Source organism: Dreissena polymorpha, chromosome 1 (genome assembly GCF_020536995.1).
Source record: "Dreissena polymorpha isolate Duluth1 chromosome 1, UMN_Dpol_1.0, whole genome shotgun sequence".
In the NCBI taxonomy this organism is placed as follows: domain Eukaryota; kingdom Metazoa; phylum Mollusca; class Bivalvia; order Myida; family Dreissenidae; genus Dreissena; species Dreissena polymorpha.
In genome coordinates, this window is record NC_068355.1 from 116,919,334 (window position 1) to 116,932,885 (window position 13,552).

Below are 13,552 nucleotides of genomic sequence, written 5' to 3' on the forward strand. Positions count from 1 at the left end.
CAGTGATTACGCACACACTTTTTATTGTGACAGTTTCGCAGTATTGACTGCGTGTATCCGGAACATGTTGTTGAACAACATAACATAGCGCTTGATCAAACATTATTTGCGACGTAATTATTTTGTGGTAATGTAGCTACGACAATAAAAAAACACACAAAACAAGTGTGTATGGGAAGAATAAATAACAAGAGGCCCGCGAGGGCCTGAATCGCTCTACTGCTATAAACACTGTGCAAGTTTGGAAAGAATAAGATGGAAACTGTGTACTTAATCGCGCAAACAAGGAGAATTTTCTCAAATTGAAGGGGAGATTATTGTGTACTTATTTCTCCGATACTGCTCATATTCAATAGGGTTCAAGTCCTCATTGATATAAAGATACTGTGCAAATTTGGAAAGAATTGGATGAAAACTGTGGAATTAATTGCGTAAACAAGCAGGATTTCAAAATTTTCTCATATTCAAGGGTCATTCTGGACTTATTGCTTCGATATTGCTCTTTTTAAAACAAGGGCTGTTTGTAAAACATGCATGCCCCCATATGGGCTGTCAGTTGTAGTGGAAGCCATTGTGTAAATACGTTTTTTGTCACTGTGACCTTGACCTTTGACCTAGTGACCTGAAAATCAATAGGGGTAATCTGCCAGTCATGATCAATGAACCTATGAAGTTTCATGATCCTAGGCATAAGCATTCTTGAGTTATCATCCGGAAACCATTTAACTGTTTCGAGTCACTGTGACCTTGACCTTTGACCTAGTGACCTGAAAATCAATAGGGGTCATCTGCCAGTCATGATCAATGTACCTATGAAGTTTCATGATCCTAGGCGTAAGCATTCTTGAGTTATCATCCGGAAACCATTTTACTATTTCGAGTCACTGTGACCTTGACCTTTGACCTAGTGACCTGAAAATCAATAGGGGTCATCAGCCAGTCATGATCAATGTACCTATGAAGTTTCATGATCCTAGGCGTAAGCATTCTTGAGTTATCATCCGGAAACCATTTTACTATTTCGAGTCACTGTGACCTTGACCTTTGACCTAGTGACCTGAAAATTTATAGGGGTCATCTGACAGTCATGATCAATGTACCTATGAAGTTGCATTCTTGAGTTATCATCCGGAAACCATCATGGACAGACCGACAGACGGACGGACCGACTGACATGTGCAAACCAATATACCCCCTCTTCTTCGAAGGGGGGCATAAAAAGGGTTCGAGTACTCATTGATACAAAGACACTGTGCAAGTTTGCCAAGAATTGGATGAAAATTATGGACTTTATCACATGAAAAAACTGAATTTTCATTTTATTCTCAAATTCAAGGGGAGATAATTCTGGACTTATAACTCCGATATTGCTCATTTCAATAGGGTTTGACTCATCATTCAGATAAAGACACTGTGCAAGTTGGGAAATGACTGGATGAAAAATGTGGACTTTATTGCGTAAACAAGCCTTATTTCACAATTTTCTCAAATTAAAAGGGGAGATAATTCTGGACTTTTTTCTCTGATGTAACCCATTTTCAAGAGGGTTCGAGTCCTCAATAATATAAAGACACTGAACAAGTTTGAAAAGAATCGGATGAAAACTGTGGACTTTATCGCGTAAACAAGAAAAAGTCTCACGCACGCACGCACGGACGACGGAAACCACGCCATGACATAAGCTCTTCAGGCCTTTGGCCAGTAGAGCTATAAAGTAAACAAAAAGTTTACAAGATTTATAGTTATTGTTGTTTGCATATGCATATAGTTGGAAAGCAGCATTTATTTGTATTAATGATTATGAGTAAATAAGTGCCGGTTAAATAAGTGGATCGTGTTTACTTACCAGTCTAATGCATCATTTTGATTAACAATAAATTACTACCATCAAACAAAAACAAAATATAACACTATGCTTCAATTGTTAAAAGAACAATACATTCACAAGATACTTTTTACAAAAAGTGCACTTTCAAGCATATTTAGATTAACTTGTTACAAGCTTTTCTTAGGCATTAACAGCTCGAACTAGCTGGGCATATGTACCTTTATATCAAGGCAAGTCGAAAGTGTCATTACAATATATTAAATTATAAAGGACTTGTTACATTATTGAAATAAAAATACTATATATTCGTATTGTTATGTTTAAACAATATTTTGTTCAAACGCCTATAACAGTTTTTTTTCTAAAATATTGAGTAGCCATGGGCATATAAAAATGACCATCATCTGTGAGGAGGTCAATAATATATACACTATTCTTCAGATACATTAAACGGTCGATAAGACAATCCAAAATGTTACGAAAAACGTTTAGAAATAATAGACTGAAATCATTGTTGTGATTACTGCGTATAAAAACCTACATACAAGTTTAGGCGTGGAAAACACACGGTCGCTTATATTCAGTGGGTTGCCTGCTTTGTTTATCTCAGGACATTTCAAATTTAAAGGGCCCGTCAACCACCAATGACGAGAAAATAAATGTTCTAAAATACCGTATTTTTTACAATTATTAGTTTATATTGATTAAAATATCACGACTGGTATTATCAAATCGTAAAATTTCCCCCATCAAATTGGGTTTTACCAGGCGAGAATTTGGTCGCAATACATGTAATCTTAGTTCACGTGACATTCAGACATTTTTATCTACGAATCATTTAAGAATGCTCTTAAAGGTGCACCTAAACATCAGTTATTCAGATAAGTAGTTTCACCCGTCATGTCCGTGAATTTCTGTTTTTAATCTATTTAAACTTATAATCGTGGTTTATTAAGAAAAGCATTGACGTATTGAAATTTGCGTTTTAATCAATCGAATTCCTACAAACGTTCTGTATCCGGTACTTGTTATCGTGGTTTGAACGCGCTAATGTAAATGACGTGATAAATCAACTCTTTTTTGGAAGTTTAATGGTAAACACGAGCGTTTTCATCAATCTATTGCAAACAAAAATGCAAGTATCCGCTTTCTGTTGGCTTGATTTTGTCGAGTTCATGACGTGCCTTACTTACTCTTAATTTGAAGCTAAACTGTAAACATGCAAACGGTAATAAACACAATTTCAACAAACGTACGTTACTCTGACAATAATTATTTCTTTATTTGGTACTTGTTGGCGTAAAAACGAACAACGAGAAAAAGTTAAATACATTCAACTTTTGTTTAACCACTATATACATCGTTGCTACATGTAAGCAACATAAATTACAATATAAAACTAAATTCAATACATCTGCCACATTTACGCATTGAGTATTTTGTTTCAACAAAATGTGCTGTTCATCAAATGTGGTGAGAGTATGGCCATTCGTTTGTCTGCATAAATGTGGCTGCTGTATTTAATTTAGTTTTATATGGTGATTTATGTTGCTTACATGAAGCGATGTAAATAGTGGTTAAACTCAAGTTGAATTTATTTTAATAAGCCATGTGATGTCATCTCTCGTAGTATAATGTGTATTTATGTGTGGTTTGAATATACATGAAATCAATAACACACATATCATGTGGTGTATTTGCGACTGGCAAGCGACTGAAAACAACAACAATTAAAACATTTTTTTAGTAATAACATCTGTATTTAAAAACGTATTTTTCTAACTTCATTTCAAAGTCAGGACGAGGAGGAGGACAAGGACGAGGACGACAACGATGATATTAATGATAATGACGACGGCGAAGACGCCGCCGTTTACAAATATCACGATGCTGCTGATGATTTTGATAATGATGGTGATGATGATGGTTGTGATGGTGATGATGGTGGTGATGATGATGATGTGGTGGAGGTGGTGATGATGATGATATTGGTGGTGGTGATGATGATGATGAAGATGTTGGTGATGATGAAATTGATGGTGATGATGATGGTGGTGGTGTTGGTGGTGGTGATGATTATGATGGTGGTGGTGGTGATGATAATGATGATGATGAAGTATAAGAAGAAGATGATGATATTAATGATTATGATATTGATGATGATGATAATGATGATGATCAAGAAGAAGAAGATGATGATGAAATTTATTATTATGATGATATTGATAATGATCATGGTGAAGAAAAAGAAGAAGATGATAGTGGCAATGATGATCGTGCTGATGATATTGATAATGATGATGATGTTTATGATGATGGTGGTGTCGGCGGCCGCGGCGTAGGCGGCTGATTTGTTATAAAATTAGTTATTAGTAAATGAAAGAAGATAAAATGAGAACTGTTCAGTATCACGGCATGATAATCATTGCACAAACAAGTAATCATAAAATTCACTAGTAAAATCTGTAAATAAAAGGGAAGATAATGACTCGCTGTGCTTTAAACCAAATGATATCCAAAGTTTCAAACACGTCAACGGTTCATGAAAATGTGCAAAGTTTTTTGCAAAGGACAACGCCGAGCATTCCGAAATCGAAAATACGCTATCGACTATCTCCGGAATCCTCCGCCAGCTAGATGATATTTATATATTAATGATGATCATTATACAACCAATCACTGCTCTTATAAATAACTGTATATCACATGGAACCTTTCCCGACATGCTTAAAATTGCAAACGTAATACCTTTATACAAGGGTGGATCGGTAGAAGATCCCAATAATTATAGACCAATATCACTTTTACCTACTATATCTAAAATATTTGAAAAGCATATAGCTAAACAATTGCATATATATCTAGAATCTACAGGTCTATTAAATAAAACCCAGTCGGGTTTTCGCAAATATCATTCTTGTCAAACAGCATTGATTAATATAGTTGATTCATGGCTTAAACAAATTGATAATGGAAATCTGGTAGGTACAATTTTCTTGGATTTTAAAAAAGCATTTGATCTTGTGGACCATAGGGTTCTTTTACACAAATTAAAACTTTATCATTTTAATGATAGTTCATGCGACCTATTTTCTTCATATCTCCGCAATCGATTTCAGTTTATCAAAGCAGAAAACACTACCTCTACTTGTAAAAGCATCATTGCTGGTGTTCCCCAAGGATCTATTTTAGGACCTCTTCTATTTCTTATTTACGTTAATGATCTTTCGCTAGATCTTACATGTGATTCTGCAATGTATGCTGATGATACAACATTGCACACTGTGGGAACAAATATTCAAACACTTCAAAATAAGCTACAAACAAATCTTTCAATTGTAAATGATTGGTGCCAAACTAATAACATGATTATTAATCCACTAAAAACTACTTGTATGGTATTAGGGTCAAAACGGAAAGCTCAAAACATGACAGATCTAAAACTTAAAATTTCAGATACAGTGATCAAAACAGTAAATTGTCAAAAACTTCTTGGCCTTTATATTGACAATACTCTATCTTGGAAACTACACATTAACAGCGTTTGTTCAAAAATGTCATCACGAATGTTTCTTTTGCAAAAAATAAAACCATATTTAACCCTTGAAATGCGTAAGCTCTTCTATAATGGTTATATCTCACCTATATCCGACTACGCATGCGTTACCTGGAGTTCAGCGGCCAAAACGGAAATTAATAGAATAGTCAAAATACAAAAGCGTTGTGGTGCACATATTTTAATTAAAAAGTACAGCACAAATTCAAAAACACTATTTAAAGATCTAAAATGGTTGACTTTCGAACAGCGTAATCACTATTTCACGTCAGTTATTGTATTTAAAGCATTTCACAATCAAACCCCAACATACATACGTGACCTTTTGACACCATCACAAAATATTCACTATAACTTGCGATCTTGCGAAAAGGGGGATTTAAAACTAGTGCGAATACCAAAAACAAACTATTTCAAACAATCGTTTGAATTTTCTAGCAAAACAATTTGGAATTCGTTACCCCAATCTATACGTCAAACAAACAATTTAATTACATTTAAGAAAAAATTAAAAGCTTATCTTTCTTCCACACTTTATGAAATAAACTGAACATGCTTCATGTTGTTTTAGTAAATAACATTAGTTTAATGTTTAAATACTGTTCTTGCATAAATGGTTATTGTAGTTTTATGTCTGTCATTTTGTTTTTAATTATAATATATATCATTATATGTGTATGCATATATGATTCTTTATGTTTTGTTCTTATTGCTCAAGATGAAATATGATGTATTTGTTGTAAATTGTTTCTTGTTAGAAGACCTTGTTGAAAATAAGAAATGTATTATATAAATTGCATATTATGTAATTTCATCTGATGTATTTCTTAACAAGTCTATCTTCTTTAAATAAAGATTTTATTATTATTATTATTATTATTATCAACCAATCGTAATACATCAACTATAACCGGAAAATCCGTAAGGTAGATCGATTCGTAAATTTTAAACGTCGGCTTTCGGTTTGATAAAGGTTTTGATTATCAAATATATTTTTTGAGTATTTCTGCACAAATGGCACGCAAATTGATGTCGAAGGTAACAGGTATTGTGTTTGATACGATGTATTAGGTTGATTGTACTCTATTTTTACAGACGTACGTAATACATATTTTTACATTTACAAAGCCAATATCAGGAACAACTTTGAGCTGTTCGTATGTACGTATGTACTCATTAAAGCTCAGAGCATTCGAGCAACCTCCGCGCAGAGATTTGACTGGAACCAGCATAGCTGGATTAAATCCCTGCCGTTATAACCAACCACGTGAAGACACTTGGTACACTAATTTCCCCGTTGCTATTTTCTTTTAATTCGCAATTATTTGTTTTTATTTTGAACCTAAACTTATTTACATACATGCCCATCATATATATATAGCCCACCCAGCCTGCGCATCTCTCAGTCTGGTCAGGAGATTAGTGGACAGCATCGCCTCTGACACGAATGCGCAAATGCACAGGTTGTGCTTGAGCTACGCTGGTCAAAATGCCATGAGGACCATTTTCGCACTTGCCTACAAACAAATTTCCTGGACGAGTTTAATACAATAATGGTATATGACATCGAGTGTCAGATCTTTTTTATCACATGCTTTTAAATGAGCAAATTAAATAAATATTTACGCAAACATAATGATATAAATCCCGAATGTTGTTTACATTTCGTGACGTCATTTGATGTTGCAACGTCATTTCAGCAAAATAACAAAATGCGAGTGGTCAATAAACGCAAACTAAGTCAATGAAAACGCTTTAAAATGTTGTATTACACATGTGTAATAATTTTTTTGATAAAGGTTGTATTACATGGAAAACAGGGTATAGCATGTCATAAAATATGGTATGATATGACAACGAGTGTCAGATCTTTTTTTATCACATGCTTTTAAATGAGCAAATCAAATAAATATTTACGCAAACATAATGATAAATTCCGAATGTTGTTTACATTTCGTGACGTCATTTGACGTTGCAATGTCATTTCAGCAAAGTAACAAAATGCGATTGGTCAATAAACGAAAACTAAGCCAATGAAAACGATTTAAAATGTTGTATTACACATGTGTAATAAAAAATGTAATGGTTGTATTACATGGGAAACAGGGTATAGCATCTGCTGCATGTGATAAAAAGTTATATCAATGAGACAGCAAATGCCTTTAACTGCGCAGTTCTTAGCAGCATCACATGCAAATCAATTACGTTGCGCCAGATTTCCTTGCCTATTTCGCATTATTAGATATTATTGACCATATATCTAAAGATATACAACAGAAATACACAAGAACAATGGAAATTAAATGCAAATATACAAGTCAATGGCCACACACGAATCAACCGTACATATTTGAAATATTAATACGCGCGTTCTTCGAACAGACATGTTATGTTGGTTTTTCGGACTTAGTTATTTGATTCGATTGTTAATAGTGTCGTGCATCATTTCGCTCATGCTTAATAAATTTGTCGCTATGGTGGGATAATTCTTATTTAATAACTCAAAACCTAGAACTTGTCATGGAATTATTGAAAAAACCTTTTATTGACATACCATAATTATATCGCCGAATATCTGCAATAAAGATATGTCTGGTCATCTTCACCGGATTAACGCGATTGAGTTTATATAATGAGACTTGTACTGACCGCGAACTGAACGCTATACCTTGCGAGATGGAATGCAATGCAATAAAGAGAGGTCACGATTCCACTGCTGGAACGACGGTTTATGTAAAGCTTTAACATGTTTTACATGTTTTTTTCGGTGTTTCAAAACAATTAAACTTATTTTGCTCAAAACGAATATCAAGATAGGAAACACTAATATTCTGTGTGCTGAAATTTTGGCAATTAAAATAAGAAATTGTAATGAAATTAAAGGAATAGTGATAGAAAATATTGAATATAAAATTTCTCAGTTTGCTGATGATACATCTCTCTTTCTGGATGGCACAGATGTTTCCCTTAATGCTACCCTCGATCTTTTAAATAACTTTGCCTTATGTTCTGGATTGAAAATCAATTATGACAAAACAAACCTTATATGGATTGGCTCCAAAAAGTTTAGCATACAATCAATAAAAACTAAATATAAACTAGTCTGGGGCACAACAAACTTTAAAGTTTTAGGAATATTATTTGATGTTGATTTAAAGAAAATAATAGAAATAAACTTCACGAGTAAACTGGAAAAGCTGCACAATATCATAAATTTTTGGAAAAGAAGAAATTTAACACCCCTAGGAAAGATAACAGTTGTTAAATCACTACTACTTCCCCTTTTTACACACCTGTTTGTAGCTCTTCCTAGCCCAGGAGAAAAAGTTTTAAAACAAATAAATAGCCTTTTTTCCAATTTTATATGGGATGGACCAGCAAAAATCAAACAAACTATTGCTATTAAATCATATGATGATGGAGGAGTTGCCATGACTGATATATATGCTTTTGAAAAAACTATGAAAATGACATGGTTAAGGAAAATTGCATCAAGTAATGGAAAATGTTTCCAACTTGTATATTCTATGTTTGATGTGAAGAAAATGTTTAATTTAGGAAAAAAATACATAGAAAAAATTATGATAAGTTTAAAAAATTGTTTTTGGAGAGATGTCCTTACATGTTACATTGAGTATATTAATAAACAAAATGTCAGTAAGTGTGAAGATATCCTAGATATGCCGTTATTTTATAACCACAATTTTAAGATAGGTGGGAATATTATATATAACAAAAAAATGTATGATAGGGGAATTAGATATGTAAGAGATATAATGTGCACTTCTGGAGAATTTTTAAAACAATCTGTATTAGAAACTCTCATTGGCGTTAAAGTTAACTTTCTTTTTTATGAAGGTTTAATTAGAACTGTGAATGCATTTATCAGGCTATCAGGACTTCCATCTATTAAAAAGCCAAATATACAATGTGCATTTATATCATTTTACTTGAATAACATTGTATTTGGATATAATCAAAACAAACTTGTCTATAAATGTTTTAGCTATAATACAGATATACCCACTTGCCATTTAAAATGGAATACACTTTTTAATAACGTTGAATGGACAAAAGTGCATGCACTTGTTTTTATTATATCTAAAGACACTTACACTCAGTGGTTCCAGACAAGAATTGTTCACAGAATCCTAGGAACCAAATCTTTGTTATTTAAAATGAACATTGTTCATGACAATTTATGTTCTTTCTGTAAAGAAAATGAAGAAACCCTATTACATATATTCTGGGACTGCATTTTCACAAAGAGAATTGTTAATTATGTTGTAGATTTTTTAAGATCCCATAATGTGCAAAAATGTACTGATATTTCATGTCAAACAATGTTATTTGGTTGTACAAGTATTAACATGACTGATATTAATATTCTTATTCTTGAAATTAAAAAGTATATATTTGTATGCCAGAGAAAGGGTCTATTACCTTCAATAAGGGGGCTGAATAATTATCTTTGCGTAGCATGGGAGATTCAATCTAATACTAAATGTAAAGAAAAGAAACTACTTAACTGGTCAATTGTAAAACTTTTTGTAGATCAATAGAACAGTGTTATTGTAAATTGTGTTGTTTACTTAAAATATTTAATACCATGGTCGTTTGATTAATGTTTTTAATTGTCTGAAGTCAAAACGTTTGATTAAAGCTTATGTTTTTCTGAAGTCCAAACAATTGTCTTTTTTGTTTCATAACATCGCATGTATGTGTCTGTGTATGTGTGAACTGTAGGATTGTGTCTATATAATGGAATGCATGGATTTTATTTACCTCTATTATATTATTCATTTGAATTGTTAAACAACTATATTATATACTAACAGAATAACATGAAAACTAATGATACACTTTGTAATGTATGGAGGTGAATAAAGTTTATTATCCCCCGCCATAGGCGGAGGGATGTTGTAAAAAAAAAAAAAAAAAAAAAAAAAAAAAAAAAAAAAAAAAAAGGAAACACTAATATTTATATGATCTAAAATATACGTGATCACAGAATGCAATACGGTAGTAATAACCAAGTATTAGAACACAGCCTTTAAGTACAAATGCTATGACGCTGACAATCTTCTAAATGTAAAGGGGCAAACACAATCTATATTGTTGTCGTGAGTTGAGTGTAAAACTGATCTATTCCTCACCCTTTTAATAAGAGATAAAGTAGATTCATGCTGAACACGCATTTAACATAGTTACAAAGACGCGGTCGTGTTGCCGATGTTCTGGGGAATTATGCTCAAACCAGCCAATGGAATAAATGAAGTGTATTCATTCGGATCTAGCCGCGGGAAAATTTATTTGAATTTTATAGGACACTTACAAAGGTCAGGTAAGGTGAAAAGATGGCTTAGACAGCTTCGCCGAAAAAAATAGGTATGCAAAGAACATGTTATCCGATTGCACTGGGATTCTCTCCCACATGGTCGTCACCATCGGCAGACGTGTAAGTTTGGTTACATCGAGAACTACAGGATAAATTCCGTACATGTGCTATGCTGCACTTCATGTTGAGTATTTTAAAATTCGGGCAATGTAGTGCGATTCAGCGAAGATTTATTCATTTACAAATGTACAGACACATACAATCACAGCCCATTTGGAAACGTGAGGACCTTTATAAGTTGTTGCTTGGTGAAGTTCTTAAAATAAATCGATGTATTTGGGAAACACTCTTTTCCATTTTCTTCATCTTCCATTGGCTATTTGGATTGGCTGTTTCGGCTATGGATAATTTAGGCCATAGCCGAGAAAGATCAGTTATGGAAGATTTAGTTTAGTTGTCCAAATCCGAGAAAGACGTCGGAGGACTAAAATATAATAAGTAAATAGTAATAACATGAATTTCATTTTAAAATACGAATGGTATGTTATTTACTATTACTAGTCTTCTATCTGCAATGGTCGAATATGGATGCGTATGGTGTACTTAAAGGGATCTTTTCACGCTTTGGTAAACTGACAAAATTGAAAAAAGTTGTTTCAGATTCGCAAATTTTCGTTTTAGTTATGATATTTGTGAGGAAACAGTAATACTGAACATTTACCATGGTCTAATATAGCCATTATATGCATATTTTGACGATTTTAAAACCTAAAAATTATAAAGCGTTGCAACGCGAAACGATTGAATAATTTGGAGAGTTCTGTTTTTGTCGTTAAATTTTGTGAAACTACGAAGATTGCTTATATAAGGTATAAAATACGTCAAGTATATGTACTCGGCGGAATAGCTCAGTAGGCTAAAGCGTTTTTACTTCAGGACTCTGGCAGGACTCCAGGGCTCACTGGTTCGAAACCTGCTCCGGGCAATGTTCTTTTCCTTTTTTTAATTTTATTCTTGATTTTTTACTGAAGCCTTTACGATCCAATGTTTACATTTATCAATATAAAGCATTTAATGAATGAATTAAAAAATGCCAAAATCTGTGAAAAGGCCCCTTTAATAAACTACACGTATGGTTTACAAGTTTAATGTATATTCATAATAAATATATAATCAGGCAACTTGATAGTGCGCGTGCATGTGATGAGCGCTACTACAAGTCGAATATGGCCACAGTAAATGACTCTTAAAATGACACCATCGTCCATTACTGCAAATCGACTATGGCCACAGTACTTGATTCGTAAAATGACACCATTGTTCATAAATGAAAGTCGACTATGACCACAGTAAATGACTCTCAAAATGACACAAATTTTCATTACTGTAAGTCGACTATGGCCACAGTAAACGACTCTAAAAATGACAACATGTTTTATTACTGCAAGTCGACTATGGCCACTGTAAATGACTCTTGAAATGACACCACCGTTCATTACTGAAAGTCGTTTATGGCCAGAGTAAATGACTCTTAAATTGAAACCATCGTTCATTACTGCAAGTCGACTATGGCCACAGTAATTGACTCTTAAAATGACACCATTGTTAATTACTGCAAGTCGACTATGGCCACAGTAAATGGCTCTTAAAATGACACCATTTTTATTACTGCAAGTCGACTATGGCTACAGTAAATGACTATTAAAATGACATCATCATTCATTACTGAAAGTTTACTATGGTCACAGTAATTGACCCTTTAAGTGACACCATCGTTCATAAATGCAAGTCGATTATGACCACAGTAAATGGGTCTTAAAATGTCACCATTGTTCATTAATTCCAGTCGACTATGGCCACAGTAAATGACTCTTAATATGACGCTATTGTTCATGACTGCAAGTCGACTATGGCCACAGTGAATGACTCTTTAAATGACCTAATCGTCCATTACTTCCAGTAGACTTTGGCAACAGCGAATGACTCTTTAAATGGCACCATCGTTCATTACTGCAAGTCGACTATGGCCACAGAAAATGACTTTTAAAATTTAAATAACGTTCATTACTACAAGTCGACTATGGCCACAGTAAATGACTCTCAAAATAACACCATCGGTCATTACTGCAAGTCGACTATGGCCATATTTAATGACTCTTACAATGACACCACTGTTTATTACCTCCAGTCGACTACGGCCACAGTGAATGACTCTTACAAAATGACACCATCGTTCATTACTGCAAGCCGACTATGGCCACAGTGAATGACTCTTAAGATGACACCACTGTTCAATACCTTCTGTCGACTATGGCCACAGTAAATGACTCTTAAAATGACACCATTGTTCGTTACTGCAAGTCGACTATGGTCACAGTAAATGACTCTTAAAATGTCTCCATTGTTCATTACTGGAAGTCGGTTATGGCCACAGTAAATGGCTCTTAAAATGGCACCATTGTCCATTACTTCCAGTCGACTATGGCCACAGTAAATGACTCTTAAAATGACACCATCGTTCCTTACTGCAAGTGAACTATGGCCACAGTAAATGACTTTTAAAATGACACTATTATTCATTACTGCCAGTCGACTATGGCCACAGCAAATGACTCTTAAAATGGCACCATTGTCCATTACTTCCAGTGAACTATGGCCACAGTGAATTAGTCTTAAAATGTCACCATCGTCCAGTACTGCAAGTCGACCGTGGCAACAGTAAATGAATCTTAAAATGACACGATCGTTCCTTACTGCAAGTGGACTATGGCCACAGTAAATGACTCCTAAAATGACACTATTGTTCATTACTGCCAGTCGACTATGGCCA